The 23,953-nt window shown below is 40.5% G+C and overlaps 1 protein-coding gene across 9 annotated transcripts in view; it reads left to right on the forward strand.

Moving 5' to 3' along the window:
- Positions 1 to 23,953, forward strand: part of Sh (Potassium voltage-gated channel protein Shaker) — a 720,765-nt gene that overhangs the window by 687,721 nt on the left and 9,091 nt on the right. Inside the window, exon 8 of one of the 9 annotated variants that reach the window (XR_011716404.1) lies at positions 6,548 to 6,731. The exons of 7 other annotated variants lie outside the window; for them this stretch is intronic. The gene's annotated coding sequence lies outside the window, so the exon portion shown is untranslated. Of the gene's footprint in view, positions 1 to 4,045; positions 4,133 to 6,547; positions 6,732 to 23,953 lie in introns of those variants that run through there. One more of the 9 variants, XM_071691317.1, reaches the window with a different exon arrangement.

A 23,953-nucleotide genomic window follows, 5' to 3' on the forward strand; every position in this document is an offset into this window, starting at 1 on the left:
CTAATTGCTGTTTCCCATGCCAGAGAAGTAGCACCAGGAAACAGACTAAGAATGGCCCATCCACTCATATACACACACATATATATATTTTTTTTTTTTTTTTTTTTTTTATACTTTGTCGCTGTCTCCCGCGTTTGCGAGGTAGCGCAAGGAAACAGACGAAAGAAATGGCCCAACCCCCCCATACACATGTACATACACACATCCACACACGCAAATATACACACCTACACAGCTTTCCATGGTTCACCCCAGACGCTTCACATGCCTTGATTCAATCCACTGACAGCACGTCAACCCCTGTATACCACATCGCTCCAATTCACTCTATTCCTTGCCCTCCTTTCACCCTCCTGCATGTTCAGGCCCCGATCACACAAAATCCTTTTCACTCCATCTTTCCACCTCCAATTTGGTCTCCCTCTTCTCCTCGTTCCCTCCACCTCCGACACATATATCCTCTTGGTCAATCTTTCCTCACTCATTCTCTCCATGTGCCCAAACCATTTCAAAACACCCTCTTCTGCTCTCTCAACCACGCTCTTTTTATTTCCACACATCTCTCTTACCCTTACGTTACTTACTCGATCAAACCACCTCACACCACACATTGTCCTCAAACATCTCATTTCCAGCACATCCATCCTCCTGCGCACAACTCTATCCATAGCCCACGCCTCGCAACCATACAACATTGTTGGAACTACTATTCCTTCAAACATACCCATTTTTGCTTTCCGGGATAATGTTCTCGACTTCCACACATTTTTCAAGGCTCCCAAAATTTTCGCCCCCTCCCCCACCCTATGATCCACTTCCGCTTCCATGGTTCCATCCGCTGACAGATCCACTCCCAGATATCTAAAACACTTCACTTCCTCCAGTTTTTCACCATTCAAACTCACCTCCCAATTGACTTGACCCTCAACCCTACTGTACCTAATAACCTTGCTCTTATTGACATTTACTCTTAACTTTCTTCTTCCACACACTTTACCAAACTCCGTCACCAGCTTCTGCAGTTTCTCACATGAATCCGCCACCAGCGCTGTATCATCAGCGAACAACAACTGACTCACTTCCCAAGCTCTCTCATCCCCAACAGACTTCATACTTGCCCCTCTTTCCAAAACTCTTGCATTTACCTCCCTAACAACCCCATCCATAAACAAATTAAACAACCATGGAGACATCACACACCCCTGCCGCAAACTTACATTCACTGAGAACCAATCACTTTCCTCTCTTCCTACACGTACACATGCCTTACATCCTCGATAAAAACTTTTCACTGCTTCTAACAACTTGCCTCCCACACCATATATTCTTAATACCTTCCACAGAGCATCTCTATCAACTCTATCATATGCCTTCTCCAGATCCATAAATGCTACATACAAATCCATTTGCTTTTCTAAGTATTTCTCACATACATTCTTCAAAGCAAACACCTGATCCACACATCCTCTACCACTTCTGAAACCACACTGCTCTTCCCCAATCTGATGCTCTGTACATGCCTTCACCCTCTCAATCAATACCCTCCCATATAATTTACCAGGAATACTCAACAAACTTATACCTCTGTAATTTGAGCACTCACTCTTATCCCCTTTGCCTTTGTACAATGGCACTATGCAAGCATTCCGCCAATCCTCAGGCACCTCACCATGAGTCATACATACATTAAATAACCTTACCAACCAGTCAACAATACAGTCACCCCCTTTTTTAATAAATTCCACTGCAATACCATCCAAACCTGCTGCCTTGCCGGCTTTCATCTTCCGCAAAGCTTTTACTACCTCTTCTCTGTTTACCAAATCATTTTCCCTAACCCTCTCACTTTGCACACCACCTCGACCCAAACACCCTATATCTGCCACTCTGTCATCAGACACATTCAACAAACCTTCAAAATACTCATTCCATCTCCTTCTCACATCACCACTACTTGTTATCACCTCCCCATTTACGCCCTTCACATATATATATACACATAAATTCCCATGCACACACATATACATACATATACATTCACATAGACATAGACATATATACACATGTACATATTCATACTTGCTTGCCTTCATCCATTCCCGGCCCTACCCCACCCCACAGGAAAACAGCATCGCTACCCCCTAAAAAGGCGACATTATTTCACACTCATTTGCTAGCTGTCATGTGTAATGCACCGAAACCACAGCTCCCTACCCACATCCAGGCCCCACAGACTTTTCCATGGTTTACTCCAGACATTTAACGTGCTCTGATTCAGTCCATTGACAGCATGTCACCCCCGGCATACCACATTGTTCCATTTCACTCTATTCCTTGCACACCTCTCACCCTCTTGTATGTTCAGGCTTGGATCACTCAAAATCTTTTTCACTCCATCCTTCCACCTCCAGATTGGTCTCCTGCTTCTCCTTGTTCATGACACCTATATCCTCTCTGTCAATCTTTCCTCACTGATTCTCTCCATATGTCCAAACGATTTCAACACACCCTCTTCTGCTCTCTTAACCACACTTTTTCTGTTTCCACACATCTCCCTTACCCTTTCATAACTTATATTCCTTGTATTCTCTCACCCTCCTGTATATGTATATTATCCCTGGGGATTTGAGAGAAAGAATACTTCCTGTGTATTTCTTGCATGTCGTAGAAGGTGACTAAAAGGGAAGAGAGTGGGGGGCTGGAAGTCCTCCCCTCCTGTTTTTTACTTTTCCTGAGAAAATGGAACAGAGAATGGGGCTAAGTGAGGATATTCCCTCCAAGGCTCTGTCCTCTGTTCTTAACGCTTCCTCTAATGCGGGAAATGGCGAATATGTATGAAATATATATGTGTGTGTGTGTTGAAGGATTCTGCCCGTACTACGTTAGAATGTTAGTGAAAAGTCACCTTTGGTGTGGCTATACCATAGGAAGTGCAGTCTCGTCTAAGAATTTCTCTCCCCAAAGGAGTCTACGTTTCCCCGCTGCTGGAAGCAGCACAACCTTGGGCTGCAGGAGCCTTTAGGAAAGAAATTGGTCCTGGGACAGTTACAGATAGAAAATGAATATATTTTTCATTTATGATTACGACGACTCCTTTCTAAGAAAGGGCACTTTTGTTATTCAGGGGCTCTTGCAGCTGTAAGGCTACACTACACCACTAGCAGATGAGCGATGAATTTCTTTGTAGTAAGTTCTTTGACAAGACTATTCCCTGTGATAGAGCCTCACTAAAGTTGACTTTTCACTCGCATTGTAACCTTCTGCAGCAAAATCAATACAAAAATATATATATCTTTTTTTCATACATGATTGCCATTTCCTGCATTAGTGAGGTAGCACCAGGAACAGACAAAGAAAGGCCACATCTTCCCCACTCTTTCTGTCATGTAATGCACCAAAACCATACCTCCCAATCCACAACTAGACCCCATAGAACTTTCAGTGGTTTACCTCAGACACTTCTTCTCCCTTGGTTCAGTCCACTGATAGCACGTCAACCCCAGTATACCATGTTACAGTCCACTCTATCCCTCCTGCATGCTCAGGTGTCATTTGCTTAAAATATTTTTCACCTCATCCTTCCATATCCAATTTGGTGGTGCTGGACTCGGCCTGCTTGAGGTTGCACGGCAAGTGAAGCTTCCTTTGGCAAGGCTGCATAATTAGGAGTACAGTCTTCATCAAATAATTTATCACACGAGTTCATGCTTCCCTGCTATTGGAAGTAGTGCAGCCTAAGGTTGTAGGAGCAAACAGAAAGTCCTAGATATTACACCAAGACTCTTTATTAGAAAGTGGTCCTGGAGTAATTAGGAATGAATATAGATATACCTAAGTATAAATCTATGTGAAACTGTGTGGAAAAAAAATGTTTTTTACATTTGCAGCCCACCTACCTTCATGTGGTCCATTCAAAAGCCTACTACACCCATATAGAATAAACTAGACTATTTGTTAGGGGGGTTTCTTTACTTGTGGATAATGTAGTATATATATGTTTTGTAAGGAAAAATTCTTTTCTAAATTTATATATTTTTGCGCACAGGATTGTCCCTTAGGATCAGTTGCGCAGTTTAAGGGTTAAGAGGGTGATGGTAGACTTCTATGGTGATGCAGACGTTGTTGTGAGTGAGCCATTGTCCTAATTGCATGATGTAGTGTTGCATGTTTGTTGTTGCCTGGATAGTGTCAGGGTGCTGTTATGTGACTTTGAAGTCATCTGAACATGAGGGGACTTTACACTGTGGTTTGCAGGAGGTGAAGGAGTGCATGGGAACGAAGGGTAATGGAAGGCTCATTGGCCTATGTATAGGTTATTTGTGTATAACTTCTCTGTTTACCTGTTTCTAGTCTTAAGTGGATAAGGTAAGAATAGAACAGTAAGAATGCTTTCTGCCCACTCCACTCCCTCTAGCAACAACAGTCAACAGGGAAGAAATTGAAGAAAAATTATATGAATGCAAATCATGCCTGCATGGTATTTGACCAAATATAACAATAGGGAAAATCCTACAATATCTTACTACGCTTTCCCCTTTTGCACTACACTATGTTCCTAGGGTGTGGAATGAGGAAAAGGATTTAATGTATATGTTTATTATTTCTTGTATTTGTTTAACAGATAACTGAGCTGATGAGAAACTTGTGTAACTGGATTTTTGATGGTAATAATAATCTTTGCATTAACATTTAAGTGTAACTTATTTTAGTGTTCATTGTGTTCACAATCTTTCTCCCATGTCATAACTGCATCTTTTAGTATTTAGTTTTCTTCCATTTTTCCCAGTACCTATATTTTCTTGTACTTCAAAAATGTCCTTGTGATTAACAATATGGAATATATTCAAAATTTTGAACACTTGTGTCAGGTCATAGTGAAGTCTACATTTCTTTAGAGGAAAAAGATATAATCTTCTTGGTCTCTTTTTGTACAGCAGATTTCTCAGAGCTGGAATGAGCTTTATTGCTTGTCTTTGTACTGGTTCCTGTTTTTCTTCATCCTTTTTGAAGTTTGGGGACCAGAATCAGACTGCTCATTCAAGGTTGTGGTCGTATAAGGGTGCTGAAAAGTCTGAACTATTTCTGTTGTTTAGTAGCAATTGTTCCTAGCTGTGAAACCTAGAAGGTGGTTTCCTTCTTGTTTTCTTTTATACACTGTTTAGTATATTTCGGATTATTACTGATAACTCCAAGATCCTTCTTGTTTACTTCAGATGATGGATTCCCAAATATTTGAAAACCATATTTAGTATTCTTCTCTCCAAAGTTCAAAGTTCATAATATTACATTTGTTTACAATAAATTTCTTCTGCCTTTTGTCAACCATTGTGTTAATTTGCAAATATTTATTTGAAATTTCATAATCTTGGTCATTTGTAGCTCTACCCTTTAATTTTTTCTTTGGCAGATTTGGATATCTTAGATACAAGACCCAATTCAGGATTATTAATGTTATTATGAAAAGAACAGGGCCAAGGAGCGATCCCTGTGGCACACTACTCATCATGTTCAGCCTGTCACTAATCCATGCACATAGTCCATCCCCTACTTCATATGACTTTGATATACATCACAGGCTTTTTTGTGATACTGTATTAAATGCCTTTTGAAAGTTTAGGTACTTTTTGTGTCCCAGTTGGCATGTATAACAGAAAAATTCTAGTAGATTTATTAGACAACATCTTTTGTTGTGAAAACCATTTTAGTATTTCATGACTCTTAATTTCCTTTACGTTTAAGTTTTCATCATCAGACCCTTAAAACATTTTTTGTGGTTGAGGAATGCATCATTCTTCTCCAATCCAAAGGATTTATTTAGCATGAGGGCTGTTTCCTTGTCGTCATCAGTTATTTTACCATGTTTGGTTATTTGTGGTCCTGTTGTATCTTTTACATTCTTCCTTTGTCTTACATACTTGAAGAATTCCTTGGGTTTATTTTTAACATTTATGGGAATTCGTATTTCATGTTCATGTTTACTTTTTCCTATTAGCTTTTTACATTCTTCTGGTATATCACTAGCTCTTGGTGACTTTCGTTGTTTTCCAATATCTTAAACTTCTCATGAATCTTGTGGCAAATTAGCTCATTGATTGTCTTAAGTCATCCAGGCCAGTTTTGAGTTTGCATTGGCTCTTTTCATCTTTTTGGTACATCTCCATTCTCAGTAAAAAAAAGTATACGTGATTTATTTTTAGAAATACTCCACGTCTTTTCCACTGTATTGATATCATGGAGTTTTATCCATATACTGTTGTTAATCTTTTGTACTATTTTCTCCAAGTTAACTCTTCTGTAATCTTGGATCAAGAGTTTATTATTGTTAATTTCAAATCTTGTATTTTCCTCTAGTCTAATAATATTACGGTGGCTGTTTGTCAGAGCCTCATCTACCCTGCAGAATTTGATCAAGTCTCTGTTGGTGGTGAGCGCAAGCTGAAGAATATTTTTGCCCTTTGTTGGTTTACTAATTAGCTGGTCTAAAAAAGTGTCTTCAATCAAGTTAATTAGTCTTTTTCCTTCTTGATCACCTGTTAACATATTCCAGTTTACACTTGGAGGGTCACATAGGAAGAGATTGAAGAGGGTTGGAGAAAGAAGTGCTCCTTGGGGAACTCCATTGTAGAGCTTGAGGATTTTGGAGGTGAAGCCTATGTGAGTGACTCTGGCTTGGCGGCTAGCTATGAAGTTGGCTAAACATCACGGCAAAATCTCATCATAGGTACTCTTAGGTAGGTACTTCCCCTTGCTCCCTCCACTTCTGACATGTAGATCCTCTTTGTCTTTCTTTGCTCATCCTCTCCATACATCTGAACCATTTCAGCACACCCTGGTCTGCTCTGTTTGGCAGCCTGTGCTTACCACTGTACATCTTTCTCATATGTTTCCATTTCTTTCATGATTAATCTGCTTCACACCAACTACTGTCTTCAGACATTTCATTCCAACACATCCACCTTCTTCCTTTCTTTTACTTACTTTAAAGACCCAAGAATTACATCCATATGACTTTGTTGGAACTATTATCCCTTATAATATACCTGTATTGCCCTAACCTCTCCTTCCACATGCTTCTTAACCCTCAAAGGACTTGCTATACTTGGACAGTTTCCTTCTTCCCATCCTCATTTAAATTGGAAAGTGCCTTTTATCGTTATGTAGAGATGTTTTATGTCACAGGCCTATATGATTAACGTTGTGAAAAAAAAACATAAAACATATAATGGGGTTTCACAGCCAATAGTTTTAAGCACTGTAGCCATACGTATATAGTCTGCCTTTTTTTTTTCTTCTTCGTTTAAATTGGAAGACAGTCTTTATCTGTATGTAGAGATACCTTGTATCACCAGTAAGTACAATTAGCACTAGAACAGAATCTTAGAGCATTGGTTTCCCATGTATCACAACAGGGAAAGGTTCAACCTTAGCACATACTCAGCAAGTCCCATGCAAGATTGTGATAGTTTTTAGGACACTGATGTTGGGGATGATGATGTGGCAGATGTTGAACTGTTAGCTTTGTGAAAAAATCTCTTATGTCAGGTATTTATTGGTGGTAGTTTAGAAGAGATAGATATGTCTGAAAATGTGAAAAAAAAACAATAAACCGAGTGTTTGTGGAATTCCAAGTTTTAACATTTGTACAACAATGAATGATACCTGATTTTTTTTTCATATTTTCTTGGTATTTCCTTTTCCTTTGTAACTTTTTATTTATTATTATTATTTTCTTTTTTTTTATAACCTCCTTCCTCAGTATCCTTGTAAGTTTTCTTGCCTTTCTTCTTTTAGGGTTAACACAACCAGGATCTGAACATCCTTTCCCTACCTTTGACACATTTCAGCCCCATGATGCTGTCTGTTGCCATATCCAGTTCCAAGTAATAAGAAAAGAGTATGATAATGAATGACAGACTTTATCTTTGCCTCCTTAGATCACAAACAGCTATGAAAGGACCAAATGGCCTTCCCCTTTTCTGCATTCTTTTCAAAAACATGATAAATGACTTGATAACACATTTGAAAAGAAAGGAATGTTCTAGCTCTGCATACTTACAGAGTCCAGTCCAAAGTGTCCTTGCCAAACATAGGCAAGTCCAAAGCAGTTTGACTTAGCAACTCCCCTAGTCTGACCTCACAATCTGACCCTCTTTCACTGTGCAGCAGTTTTGGTTTACTTCTTTTATAGATATACCTTTGTTTGCTGCTGTGAAGATCAGGCTTTTTTGTGTTCCAGTCATTATTTAGACCCCAAGATACTCTGCAAGTTAATGCAGAATATGGCTGTTGGCGTGTTAAGAGTAGGCCATTGTGATATCTGTTTTTCCCTACACCTCAGTGATGTGGAATTTTATTCCCTGATGTCTTTCTTAGCAACTGTGACCTGCGTCTTTCTCCCTCTCTTTAGCAACTGTGACCTGCGTCTTTCTCCCTCTCTTTAGCAACTGTGACCTGCGTCTTTCTCCCTCTCTTTAAGTCTTTAGTAGAAAAAATGGTAGGAAATTCCAGTCACCATGTCACAGTTCAAAGATCTAAAGTTTTCTTTTCCTCTGATAGAACAACGTGCAAAAGTTAAATACACAACAATATGACTACCATTTTGTAGGCTTGGTGGAGCACTGAGTAAGTAGGAGGAAGGGATTAGGTTGACATGCCTGACAGCTAAGATAATAGGGGAGGACATTGCCAGTTTCTTTTCTTTCTTTCTTTTGAACTTGATGTCGCAATCTGTTCTTATTTCTTACATAGGTGGAGCAATATTGATGAAAAGCATACTACACTTGGTACATTAAAGATTGAGAGGAAAGAAGGGGGTATGGCCAGCTCAGTAGAAGTAGTCCTTACTCCCCCCAAGATATGAGGGAAGAGCATTAAGTTCGATTATATCACATCTTCTCTTGTTTGCTACACAGGTGCAGCATTGGAGGTGAATTTGTTATAATATTATACAACCACAGGAACATTTTCATGGGGTTACAAGAACATTGAAACTTCGCACAAGAACAAGGTAATGATGGGCTCCTTTAGAGCAAGAAGGTCCTCAAAGAGACTGTACTCCTGTTCATATGCTGACAGTTATTAAGCCTCATTAAAGATTCTCTCCTGCAATGTAACCAGTTGCAGGCAGAGTGCAGAAGCACTATTTTTGGTGAAGAACATGAATATATGTAGAATTAGTTCACTAATGTCATTCTTGAGTCACTTATGGCTTTGTATTTCGTATATTCTTCTTCACTTTCCTCACCAGCTAATGAATGTGTGTAGTAATTGCATTTTCCAAAATATGATTTTGCGCATGACCTTAGATGATGTTGATTGTGCACCCAAATTAGTTATGATATGGGTACTGAATGGAGTTGAATCTTTTCTTGCACCTGCCTGGCAGTAGAAAGGATTTCTGTCAGTTACTAATAGTATGATGTCAGCTGGATATTTTAAGAAAGAAAAAATTGTCTCGTGATGATGGTTGAAACACCTGTTCATTTCCTAATATGACATTAACCACTATTTGAAGATTAACCTTTTTCATGTTTCACTTAAGGCCTGGCCTCAGTGTGAACTTTTATCTGTGATTGGAGCCTCCATCTTAAACAAAATAAAGTGTTGTACCCGTAGCTGAATGTGATAAAAACTGAAACCCTCTCATATTACTAGTAAGACAATAATAGATAAATAGTATAAACAGTGATACACAAAGGTTTTTCTGGCTAAATGTACTTGTGGGTATAGCAATGAATCGTAGAAAATGTGGCCTACAACACCATTACCACAGTGTGTTTATTCACATAGTATGATATTTTATAAAGTTTGAATAATGTGTTGGTACTGTTAAGTAATTATTGTCAAACTTTTTTATTCTTTGCTAATTAAAGAGACAGTGACATTGCCATGAATTTGAAAAGTTAGCATTTGTTTTGCACTTGTCTGAAAGTGATAAAACCAGTAAAAGCCTGCTAAAATACTGATGTGGTAGAGAATAATAGATTTAACATGGTAAACATTGAATGAACGGGATACATTAGAAAAGAATTTATTTGTGGATATTTAGAGCATGGGGAGAATGGCTTCTTGTTGCCAGTTGCCATGTGTTGCTTAACCCATAACCCTTAGACAGCAATATTGCTTCCATAATCCATTATGTGGAAAAAGTAAAACTTGTTTCTCTTCATCTGTTTTTCAGTATCTCTGATGCATGTTCCCTCAAGGGGCTGGCCATAGCTGAAGTCTCTACTTATCACTGTTTTTCTATGTCACAAGTGGTCTTTCTTTCACACCAGCTCATTTATCTTACTATCATGCACTCTTCTTGTAAACTCCCATGTTCTGCATTCCTTCCATATGCCCAAACCACCTCTAAAGTATTGCTTTTCTTCCATTCCATAATTCGTTCCCTTTGCTTACCCTGCCATACCAAATTTCTCATGCTTCCCCTCATTTCTTTGTTGATTCCATCAAATCATACCTTATGCTCCTTTCAAATAGCTCATTTGTACAGCCTGGATTCCTGACCTCTGTGACTCGTTCCATGGCAGTGTTTCAGCTACACAGGTCAGGGTTGGGAGGACTATGCAGTCCCTGAGTCCTTTCTTCTCTTTCGTACTTACACCACTACCATTTATTATTCTGTCAATGGATCCAGTGACTTTTCTGCCCTGTAATACTGTCTCCTGTATATCTATTTCCATATCACCAAACTTTTCCCAGATAGCTCCCAAATACATAAATTGTTACCTTTTGCAGTCTTTCACCCCACAGAGTTTAGTACACTTTCTTTGACTCAATAAGGCATTGCAGAATCTATACTTTCACCCTTTTTTTCTTTACAAAATATGCTTATTGTATATTTTAGTGACTCTAGATGCATATTCCATATCCACAGCCAGTTCCTAAGTAATTTCAGTATGAGAAAATTTAATTGTCCAAATGACCTTTTTTGTTCATTTTTCTTTGACAAAATACTCAAGTTTCCATAACTGAAACTGAATTTGTTGGAAAACATCATCTTTTGGTGAAAACTATGATTTTTATCAAAAAGTTATGGGAAATATGCTTAGATGAATTGAACATGACAGCTTGTGTGTGGATGTAGCCTTCATATATCCTGGCATTACCTCACTGACACAGGAGATGGTGATGCTGTTTCCTATGGGGCGGGGTGGCACAAGGAATGGATGAAGGTGAGCTAGTATGGATATGTACTTGTGTATAAATGTATGTCTGTGCAGATATATTGACGTGCTGTCAGTGAATTGAACCAGGGCATGTGAGGCGTCTGGGGTAAACCATGGAAAGTTCTGTGGGGCCTGGATGTGGAAAGGGAGCTGTGGTTTCGGGCATTATTGCAGGACAGCTAGAGACTGAGTGTGAACGAATGGGGCCTTTGTTGTCTTTTCCTAGCACTACCTCGCACACATGAGGGGGGAGGGGGATGGTATTCCATGTGTGGCAAGGTGGCGATGGGAATGAATAAAGGCAGACAGTGTGAATTGTTTGCATGGGTATATATGTATGTGTTTGTGTGTGTATATATATGTGTACATTGAGATGTATAGGTATGTATATTTGCGTGTGTGGACGTGTATGTATATACATGTGTATGGGGGTGGGTTGGGCCATTTCTTTCGTCTGTTTCCTTGCGCTACCTCGCAAACGCGGGAGACAGCGACAAAGCAAAATAAATGAATTTGGTAAACAGAGAAGAGGTAGTGAAAGCTTTGCGGAAGATGAAAGCCGGCAAGGCAGCAGGTTTGGATGGTATTGCAGTGGAATTTATTAAAAAAGGGGGTGACTGTATTGTTGACTGGTTGGTAAGGTTATTTAATGTATGTATGACTCATGGTGAGGTGCCTGAGGATTGGCGGAATGCGTGCATAGTGCCATTGTACAAAGGCAAAGGGGATAAGAGTGAGTGCTCAAATTACAGAGGTATAAGTTTGTTGAGTATTCCTGGTAAATTATATGGGAGGGTATTGATTGAGAGGGTGAAGGCATGTACAGAGCATCAGATTGGGGAAGAGCAGTGTGGTTTCAGAAGTGGTAGAGGATGTGTGGATCAGGTGTTTGCTTTGAAGAATGTATGTGAGAAATACTTAGAAAAGCAAATGGATTTGTATGTAGCATTTATGGATCTGGAGAAGGCATATGATAGAGTTGATAGAGATGCTCTGTGGAAGGTATTAAGAATATATGGTGTGGGAGGAAAGTTGTTAGAAGCAGTGAAAAGTTTTTATCGAGGATGTAAGGCATGTGTATGTGTAGGAAGAGAGGAAAGTGATTGGTTCTCAGTGAATGTAGGTTTGCGGCAGGGGTGTGTGATGTCTCCATGGTTGTTTAATTTGTTTATGGATGGGGTTGTTAGGGAGGTAAATGTGAGAGTTTTGGAAAGAGGGGCAAGTATGAAGTCTGTTGGGGATGAGAGAGCTTGGGAAGTGAGTCAGTTGTTGTTCGCTGATGATACAGCGCTGGTGGCTGATTCATGTGAGAAACTGCAGAAGCTGGTGACTGAGTTTGGAAAAGTGTGTGGAAGAAGAAAGTTAAGAGTAAATGTGAATAAGAGCAAGGTTATTAGGTACAGTAGGGTTGAGGGTCAAGTCAATTGGGAGGTGAGTTTGAATGGAGAAAAACTGGAGGAAGTGAAGTGTTTCAGATATCTGGGAGTGGATCTGGCAGCGGATGGAACCATGGAAGCGGAAGTGGATCATAGGGTGGGGGAGGGGGCGAAAATCATGGGGGCCTTGAAGAATGTGTGGAAGTCGAGAACATTATCTCGGAAAGCAAAAATGGGTATGTTTGAAGGAATAGTGGTTCCAACAATGTTGTATGGTTGCGAGGCGTGGGCTATGGATGGAGTTGTGCGCAGGAGGATGGATGTGCTGGAAATGAGATGTTTGAGGACAATGTGTGGTGTGAGGTGGTTTGATCGAGTGAGTAACGTAAGGGTAAGAGAGATGTGTGGAAATAAAAAGAGCGTGGTTGAGAGAGCAGAAGAGGGTGTTTTGAAGTGGTTTGGGCACATGGAGAGGATGAGTGAGGAAAGATTGACCAAGAGGATATATGTCTCGGAGGTGGAGGGAACAAGGAGAAGAGGGAGACCAAATTGGAGGTGGAAAGATGGAGTGAAAAAGATTTTGTGTGATCGGGGCCTGAACATGCAGGAGGGTGAAAGGAGGGCAAGGAATAGAGTGAATTGGAGCGATGTGGTATACCGGGGTTGACGTGCTGTCAGTGGATTGAAGCAGGGCATGTGAAGCGTCTTGGGTGAATCATGGAAAGCTGTGTAGGTATGTATATTTGCGTGTGTGGACGTATGTATATACATGTGTATGGGGGGGGGTTGGGCCATTTCTTTCGTCTGTTTCCTTGCGCTACCTCGCAAACGCGGGAGACAGCGACAAAGTATAATAATAATATAATAATATATATATATATATATATATATTTTTTTTTTTTTTTTTTTTTTCCCGCTGTCTCCCGCGTTTGCGAGGTAGCGCAAGGAAACATACGAAAGAAATGGCCCAACCCACCCCCATACACATGCCTTGATTCAATCCACTGACAGCACGTCAACCCCGGTATACCACACATATATATATATATATATATATATATATATATATATATATATATATATATATATATATATATATAATCATTAAATTTTAGGGAGAATAAAAAGATGTTTTGGAAGGAGGTAAATAAGGTGCGTAAGACAAGGGAACAAATGGGAACTTCTGTGAAGGGGGCTAATGGGGAGGTGATAACAAGTAGTGGTGATGAGGAGGAGATGGAGTGAGTATTTTCAAGGTTTGTTGAATGTGTTTGATGATAGAGTGGCAGATATAGGGTGTTTTGGTCGCGGTGGTGTGCAAAGTGAGAGGGTTAGGGAAAATGATTTGGTAAACAGAGAAGAGGTAGTAAAAGCTTTGCGGAAGATGAAAGCCGGCAAGGCAGCGGGTTTGGATGGTATTGCAGTGGAATTTATTAAAAAAGGGGGTGACTGTATTGTTGACTGGTTGGTAAGGTTATTTAATGTATGTATAATTCATGGTGAGGTGCCTGAGGATTGGCAGAATGCTTGCATAGTGCCATTGTACAAAGGCAAAGGGGACAAAGGTGAGTGCTCAAATTACAGAGGTATACGTTTGTTGAGTATTCCTGGGAAATTATATGGGAGGGTATTGATTGAGAGGATGAAGGCATGTACAGAGCATCAGATTGGGGAAGAGCAGTGTGGCTTCAGAAGTGGTAGAGGATGTGTGGATCAGGTGTTTGCTTTGAAGAATGTTTGTGAGAAATACTTAGAAAAGCAAATGGATTTGTATGTAGCATTTATGGATCTGGAGAAGGCATATGATAGAGTTGATAGAGATGCTCTGTGGAAGGTATTAAGAATATATGGTGTGGGAGGCAAGTTGCTAGAAGCAGTGAAAAGTTTTTATCGAGGATGTAAGGCATGTGTATGTGTAGGAAGAGAGGAAAGTGATTGGTTCTCAGTGAATGTAGGTTTGCGGCAGGGGTGTGTGATGTCTCCATGGTTGTTTAATTTGTATATGGATGGGGTTGTTAGGGAGGTGAATGCAACAGTTTTGGAAAGGGGGGCAAGTATGCAGTCTGTTGTGGATGAGAGAGCTTGGGAAGTGAGTCAGTTGTTGTTTGCTGATGATACAGCACTGGTGGCTGATTCATGTGAGAAACTGCAGAAGCTGGTTACTGAGTTTGGTAAAGTGTGTGAAAGAAGAAAGTTGAGAGTAAATGTGAATAAGAGCAAGGTTATTAGGTACAGTAGGGTTGAGGGTCAAGTCAATTGGGAGGTAAGTTTGAATGGAGAAAAACTGGAGGAAGTGAAGTGTTTTAGATATCTGGGAGTGGATTTGGCAACGGATGGAACCATGGAAGCAGAAGTGAGTCATAGGGTGGGGGAGGGGGCGAAAATTCTGGGAGCGTTGAAGAATGTGTGGAAGTCGAGAACTTTATCTCAGAAAGCAAAAATGGGTATGTTTGAAGGAATAGTGGTTCCAACAATGTTGTATGGTTGTGAGGTGTGGGCTATGGATAGAGTTGTGCGCAGGAGGGTGGATGTGCTGGAAATGAGATGTTTGAGGACAATATGTGGTGTGAGGTGGTTTGATCGAGTAAGTAATAATAGGGTAATAGAGATGTGTGGTAATAAAAAGAGTGTGGTTGAGAGAGTAGAAGAGGGTGTTTTGAAATGGTTTGGTCACATGGAGAGAATGAGTGAGGAGAGATTGACAGAGGATATATGTGTCGGAGGTGGAGGGAACGAGAAGTGGGAGACCAAATTGGAGGTGGAAGGATGGAGTGAAAAGGATTTTGAGTGATCAGGGCCTGAATATGCAGGAGGGTGAAAGGCGTGCAAGGAATAGAGTGAATTGGAACGATGTGGTATACTGGGGTTGACGTGCTGTCAGTGGATTGAACCAGGGCATGTGAAGCGTCTGGGGTAAACCATGGAAAGTTCTGTGGGGCCTGGATGTGGAATGGGAGCTGTGGTTTTGGTGCATTATTACATGCCAGCTGGAGACTGAGTGTGAACGAATGTGGCCTTTATTGTCTTTTCCTAGCGCTACCTTGCACACATGAGGGGGGAGGGGTTTGTTATTTCATGTGTGGTGGGGTGGCAATGGGAATTAATAAGGGCAGAGAGTATGAATTATGTACATGTATATATATGTATATGTCTGTGTGCATATATATGTATACGTTGAGATGTGTAGGTATGTATATTTGTGTGGGTGGACGTGTATGTATATACATATGTATGTGGGTGGGTTAGGCCATTCTTTCGTCTATCTCCTTGCGCTACCTCACTAACGCAGGAGACAGCGACAAAGCAAAATAAAAAAGAATATACACACACACACACCAGTCAACAACACAGTCACCCCTTTTCTTAATAAATTCCACTGCAATACCATCCAAACCTACCGCCTTGCTGGCTTTCACTTTCCACAAAGCTTTCACTACCTCTCACTTAGCACACCACCTCGACCAAAACACCCTTTATCTGCCACTCTATCATCTAACACATTCAACAAACCTTCAAAATACTCACTCCATCTCCTCTTATCACCACTACTTGTTATTACCTCCCCATTAGGCCCCATCACTGATGTTCCCATTTGTTCTCTTGTCTTACGCACTTTATTTACCTCCTTCCAAAACATCATTTTATTCTCCGTAAAATTTAATGATACTTTCTCACCCCAACTCTCATTTGCCCTCTTTTTCACCTCTTGCACCTTTCTCTTGATCACATGCCTCTTTCATTTATACATCTCCCAGTCATTTGCACTATTTCCCTGCAGAACTCGTCCAAATGCCTCTCTCTTTCACTAAAAGTCTTACTTCTTCATCCCACCACTCACTACCCTTTCTAATCTGCCCGCCTCCCATGCTTCTCATGCCACAAGCATCTTTTTGTGCAAGCCATCACTGCTTACCTAAATACATCACATTCCTCCCGCACTCCCCTTATGTCCTTTGCTCTCACGTTTTTCCATTCTGCACACAGTGTCTCCTTGTACTTCCTCACACAAGTCTCCTCCCCAAGCTCACTTACTTTCACCACTCTCTTCGCCCCAACATTCTCTCTTCTTTTCTGAAAACCTCTACAAATCTTCACCGTAGCCTCCACAAGATAATGATCCGACAGCCCTCCAGTTGCACCTCTCAGCACATTAACATATTAAAGTTTCTCTTTCACACGCCTATTAATTAACACATAATCCAATAACACTCTCTGGCCATCTCTCCTACTCACATACATATACTTATGTATATCTCTCTTTTTAAACCAGGTATTCCCAATCACCAGTCCTTTTTCAGCACACAAATCTACAAGCTCTTCACCATTTCCATTTACAACACTTAACACTCCATTTACACCAATTATTCCCTCAACTGTCACATCACTCACCTTTGCATTCAAATCACCCATCACTATAATCCGGTCTCGTGCATCAAAACTGCTAACACACTCACTCAGCTGCTCCCAAAACACTTGCTTCTCATGATCTTTCTTCTCACGCCCTGGTGCATAGTCCCCAATAATCACCCATCTCTCTCCTTCCACTTTCAGTTTTACCTATATCAATCTAGAGTTTACTTTCCAACACTCTATCACATATTCCCACAACTCCTGTTTCAGGATTAGTGCTACTCCTTCCTTTGCTCTTGTCCTCTCACCAACCCCTGACTTTATTCCCAAAACATTCCCAAACCACTCTTCCCCTTTACCCTTGAGCTTCGTTTCACTCAGAGCCAAAACATCCAGGTTCCTTTACTCAAACATACTACCTGTCTCTCCTTTTTTCTAAACTTGGTTACATCCACACACATTTAGACACCCCAATCTGAGCCTTCAAGGAGGACGAGCACTCCCCTCGTGACTCCTTATTCTGTTTCACCTTTTAGAAAGATAGAATACAAGGAGGGGAGGGTTTCTAGCCCCCCGCTCCTGTCCCCTTTAGTCATCTTCTATGACACACAGATAATGCCTGGGAAGTATTCTTTCTCCCCTATCCCCTTGTTGACTGGTTGGTGAGGATATTCAATGTATGTATGGCTCATGGTGAAGTGCCTGAGGATTGGCGGAATGCATGCTTAGTGCTATTGTACAAAGGCAAAGGGGATAAAGGTGAGAGTTCAAATTACAGAGGTATATGTTTGTTGAGTATTCCTAGGAAATTATATGGGAGGGTATTGATTGAGAGGGTGAAGGTATGTACAGAACATCAGATTGGGGAAGAGCAGTGTAGTTTCAGAAGTGGTAGAGGATGTATGTGAGAAATACTTAGAAAAACAAATGGACTTGTATGTAGCATTAATGGATCTGGAGAAGGCATATGATAGAAATGCTCTGTTGAAGGTATTACGAGTATATGATGTGGGAGGCAAGTTGCCAGAAGCAGTGAAAAGTTTTCATTGAGGATGTAAGGCATGTGTACAAGTAGGAAGAGAGGAAAATGATTGGTTCTCAGTGAATGTCAGTGTGCGGCAGGGATGCGTGATGTCTCCATGGTGGTTTAATTTGTTTATTGATGGGGTTGTTAGGAAGGTGAATGCAAGAGTTTTGGAGGGGCAACTATGCAGTCTGTTGGGGATGAGAGGGCTTAGGAAGTGAGTCAGTTGTTGTTCGCTGGTGGCTGATTCGGGTGAGAAACTGCAGAAGCTGATGACTGAGTTTGGTAAATTGTGTGAAAGAAGAACGCTGAGAGTAAATGTGAATAAGAGCAAGGTTATTAGGCACAGTAGGGGTGAGGGACAAGTCAATTGGGAGGTAAGTTTGAATGGAAAAAAACTGGAGGAAGTGAAGTGTTTTAGATATCTGGGAGTGGATTTGGCAACGGATGGAACCATGGAAGCAGAAGTGAGTCATAGGGTGGGGGAGGGGGCGAAAATTCTGGGAGCGTTGAAGAATGTGTGGAAGTCGAGAACTTTATCTCAGAAAGCAAAAATGGGTATGTTTGAAGGAATAGTGGTTCCAACAATGTTGTATGGTTGTGAGGTGTGGGCTATGGATAGAGTTGTGCGCAGGAGGGTGGATGTGCTGGAAATGAGATGTTTGAGGACAATATGTGGTGTGAGGTGGTTTGATCGAGTAAGTAATAATAGGGTAATAGAGATGTGTGGTAATAAAAAGAGTGTGGTTGAGAGAGTAGAAGAGGGTGTTTTGAAATGGTTTGGTCACATGGAGAGAATGAGTGAGGAGAGATTGACAGAGGATATATGTGTCGGAGGTGGAGGGAACGAGAAGTGGGAGACCAAATTGGAGGTGGAAGGATGGAGTGAAAAGGATTTTGAGTGATCAGGGCCTGAATATGCAGGAGGGTGAAAGGCGTGCAAGGAATAGAGTGAATTGGAACGATGTGGTATACTGGGGTTGACGTGCTGTCAGTGGATTGAACCAGGGCATGTGAAGCGTCTGGGGTAAACCATGGAAAGTTCTGTGGGGCCTGGATGTGGAATGGGAGCTGTGGTTTTGGTGCATTATTACATGCCAGCTGGAGACTGAGTGTGAACGAATGTGGCCTTTATTGTCTTTTCCTAGCGCTACCTTGCACACATGAGGGGGGAGGGGTTTGTTATTTCATGTGTGGTGGGGTGGCAATGGGAATTAATAAGGGCAGAGAGTATGAATTATGTACATGTATATATATGTATATGTCTGTGTGCATATATATGTATACGTTGAGATGTGTAGGTATGTATATTTGTGTGGGTGGACGTGTATGTATATACATATGTATGTGGGTGGGTTAGGCCATTCTTTCGTCTATCTCCTTGCGCTACCTCACTAACGCAGGAGACAGCGACAAAGCAAAATAAAAAAGAATATACACACACACACACCAGTCAACAACACAGTCACCCCTTTTCTTAATAAATTCCACTGCAATACCATCCAAACCTACCGCCTTGCTGGCTTTCACTTTCCACAAAGCTTTCACTACCTCTCACTTAGCACACCACCTCGACCAAAACACCCTTTATCTGCCACTCTATCATCTAACACATTCAACAAACCTTCAAAATACTCACTCCATCTCCTCTTATCACCACTACTTGTTATTACCTCCCCATTAGGCCCCATCACTGATGTTCCCATTTGTTCTCTTGTCTTACGCACTTTATTTACCTCCTTCCAAAACATCATTTTATTCTCCGTAAAATTTAATGATACTTTCTCACCCCAACTCTCATTTGCCCTCTTTTTCACCTCTTGCACCTTTCTCTTGATCACATGCCTCTTTCATTTATACATCTCCCAGTCATTTGCACTATTTCCCTGCAGAACTCGTCCAAATGCCTCTCTCTTTCACTAAAAGTCTTACTTCTTCATCCCACCACTCACTACCCTTTCTAATCTGCCCGCCTCCCATGCTTCTCATAGCCACAAGCATCTTTTTGTGCAAGCCATCACTGCTTACCTAAATACATCACATTCCTCCCGCACTCCCCTTATGTCCTTTGCTCTCACGTTTTTCCATTCTGCACACAGTGTCTCCTTGTACTTCCTCACACAAGTCTCCTCCCCAAGCTCACTTACTTTCACCACTCTCTTCGCCCCAACATTCTCTCTTCTTTTCTGAAAACCTCTACAAATCTTCACCGTAGCCTCCACAAGATAATGATCCGACAGCCCTCCAGTTGCACCTCTCAGCACATTAACATATTAAAGTTTCTCTTTCACACGCCTATTAATTAACACATAATCCAATAACACTCTCTGGCCATCTCTCCTACTCACATACATATACTTATGTATATCTCTCTTTTTAAACCAGGTATTCCCAATCACCAGTCCTTTTTCAGCACACAAATCTACAAGCTCTTCACCATTTCCATTTACAACACTTAACACTCCATTTACACCAATTATTCCCTCAACTGTCACATCACTCACCTTTGCATTCAAATCACCCATCACTATAATCCGGTCTCGTGCATCAAAACTGCTAACACACTCACTCAGCTGCTCCCAAAACACTTGCTTCTCATGATCTTTCTTCTCACGCCCTGGTGCATAGTCCCCCAATAATCACCCATCTCTCTCCTTCCACTTTCAGTTTTACCTATATCAATCTAGAGTTTACTTTCCAACACTCTATCACATATTCCCACAACTCCTGTTTCAGGATTAGTGCTACTCCTTCCTTTGCTCTTGTCCTCTCACCAACCCCTGACTTTATTCCCAAAACATTCCCAAACCACTCTTCCCCTTTACCCTTGAGCTTCGTTTCACTCAGAGCCAAAACATCCAGGTTCCTTTACTCAAACATACTACCTGTCTCTCCTTTTTTCTAAACTTGGTTACATCCACACACATTTAGACACCCCAATCTGAGCCTTCAAGGAGGACGAGCACTCCCCTCGTGACTCCTTATTCTGTTTCACCTTTTAGAAAGATAGAATACAAGGAGGGGAGGGTTTCTAGCCCCCCGCTCCTGTCCCCTTTAGTCATCTTCTATGACACACAGATAATGCCTGGGAAGTATTCTTTCTCCCCTATCCCCTTGTTGACTGGTTGGTGAGGATATTCAATGTATGTATGGCTCATGGTGAAGTGCCTGAGGATTGGCGGAATGCATGCTTAGTGCTATTGTACAAAGGCAAAGGGGATAAAGGTGAGAGTTCAAATTACAGAGGTATATGTTTGTTGAGTATTCCTAGGAAATTATATGGGAGGGTATTGATTGAGAGGGTGAAGGTATGTACAGAACATCAGATTGGGGAAGAGCAGTGTAGTTTCAGAAGTGGTAGAGGATGTATGTGAGAAATACTTAGAAAAACAAATGGACTTGTATGTAGCATTAATGGATCTGGAGAAGGCATATGATAGAAATGCTCTGTTGAAGGTATTACGAGTATATGATGTGGGAGGCAAGTTGCCAGAAGCAGTGAAAAGTTTTCATTGAGGATGTAAGGCATGTGTACAAGTAGGAAGAGAGGAAAATGATTGGTTCTCAGTGAATGTCAGTGTGCGGCAGGGATGCGTGATGTCTCCATGGTGGTTTAATTTGTTTATTGATGGGGTTGTTAGGAAGGTGAATGCAAGAGTTTTGGAGGGGCAACTATGCAGTCTGTTGGGGATGAGAGGGCTTAGGAAGTGAGTCAGTTGTTGTTCGCTGGTGGCTGATTCGGGTGAGAAACTGCAGAAGCTGATGACTGAGTTTGGTAAATTGTGTGAAAGAAGAACGCTGAGAGTAAATGTGAATAAGAGCAAGGTTATTAGGCACAGTAGGGGTGAGGGACAAGTCAATTGGGAGGTAAGTTTGAATGGAAAAAAACTGGAGGAAGTGAAGTGTTTTAGATATCTGGGAGTGGATTTGGAATTGCGTGTGTGGACATGTATGTATATACATGTGTATGTGGGTGGGTTGGGCCATTCTTTCATCTGTTTCCTTGCACTACCTCGCTATTGCGGGGAAACAGCAACAAAGCAAAATAAATGAAAATAAATATATATATATCTCCTCTATCCCCTGGGGATAGGGGAGAAAGAATACTTCCCACGTATTTCCTGCGTGTCGTAGAAGACAACTAAAAGGGGAGGGAGCGGGGGGCTGGAAATCCTCCCCCTCTCGTTTTTTTTTTTTTTTTTTTTTTTTTTTTTTTTTTTTTCCAAAAGAAGGAACAGAGGGGGCCAGGTGAGGATATTCCAAAAAAAGCCCAGTCCTCTGTTCTTAACGCTACCTTGTTAACACGGGAAATGACGAATAGTTTAAAAGAAAGAAAGAAAGAAAATATATATATCCTATTGTTTCTAGTTACAGGATGTTTGTGCTTTGAACAGTGTATCTGTGTTGACATGTTTTCATCTTTCTTCTTATGGTGTGTTTTTAGTCACCATCATTTTGTTGGTCGTCTGGACTTTCTCAAGATTGCCTTGGTCATTTTGACAATATGGAGATGAAAACTTTACTTAATACTCTAGAGTTTGTCTTCCTATGAAGTTAAACGTCAGTGTGGTGTCTTGTATTGTAATGAATATTTTTTTTGCTTTAAACCCTAACTTCCTGAGGTCCTTAACTGATAATAACCTTATTTCTTCTCTTGTTGGACTTTTGAAAGCACTTTCCCGCTCTCCTTGTATATGTTTATTTTGCTCTTAAAGCTGCATTACTTTACATTTATCTCTTTTTGAAATTTATGCGCCACTTCTTGGACTAGGTTGACAATTTATTCGGGTAATTTTGGGTATTTCAGTAATTCATTGATATTAATCTTTTTTCCTACTTATTTGGTAATTTAGAGAGTATGGGAGTTAAAGCCTAATTGTCAGTCATACATGTGCCAAAAAAGTGAATATTACAAAGATTGGAGCTCTGGTACAGCACTAGATACTTTCAAGAATTCATATTAATCAAATAATACTAATTTTTTTTAGTTAGTAGCAAGCCTGGTCAGTTAGATAAACACCAGAACTTGTTCTGTTAGGCATCAAGGCTGTGCTTTACTCAGCAGGAGGGTAAGGTATGCTTCTTATTGGGGATAAAGGTCTTTAGGGCTGCTTTTCTCGTATCTGTCTACTAATAATGATGCAGCTTTGTCTTAGGTACCTTCTTGCTTATGGTGTTATCACTTACAGGCTGAATCAGGGAACACCAGGCAGGCGTATATCTGTACCAGTAACATGACTTATTACATTACATAATATTTCATTTATGGTATTTTGGAAGTCTAAATACCATAGATGTACTGGATTATTTTTATTTCCTTGTTTTATAACTAAAAAATTTCCAGTACATTGATGAGGCAGGATCTGTTTTTATGAAAGCCTTGCTGAGTTCATGTCATCAGTTTTAAATTTTCAAAGAAATTTAAAGTTTTATGTGAAATAATAGTTTCTGTCTTTTTCCCGTGCAAATTTGATGGTAATGTATGCTCATTTTATTTTTATTTTTTTTTACATTAGAATTTTAAAGTATTGCATTAGTATATGCCAGCCTTCAGTCCTCAAGCTATAACAATGGAAAAATTCACACATTTTCTTCCTCTCTAAAACTGGGGTGATAGGTCACCTAGATCTTTAAAACCTATTTGGATTTAACTTTCAACCCTTTGGATGCAACGGTCGACTGTAGTCTACCATCATGAAAAAATGTTCCCTCTACTGCAGCCATTTCTTGTTTTTTCTGAATTATTCAGTGAATGCAAGAACTTGGTAAGTGATTCCTTCTCCGGATGCTTACGGTAAATAGGATAACAAAATACTCAGCAGTCAGCTGTAACCCATGCAGTCACAGTGCAAACAGAGTTCAGAGTTTATATATCTTTCCTCTGCTTTTCCACCACAAATTGGGTAAGTTATAGATCTCATGACATGTTTTGTGAATATTTATTGTGTATAATTCTGCTCTGTACAAGAAATTATTCTGATGAGTTACATTGTTTTGAAGACATAAGAGATGGCATCCCTTAAACCATGTAG

Source organism: Panulirus ornatus, chromosome 50 (genome assembly GCF_036320965.1).
Source record: "Panulirus ornatus isolate Po-2019 chromosome 50, ASM3632096v1, whole genome shotgun sequence".
In the NCBI taxonomy this organism is placed as follows: Eukaryota; Metazoa; Arthropoda; class Malacostraca; order Decapoda; family Palinuridae; genus Panulirus; species Panulirus ornatus.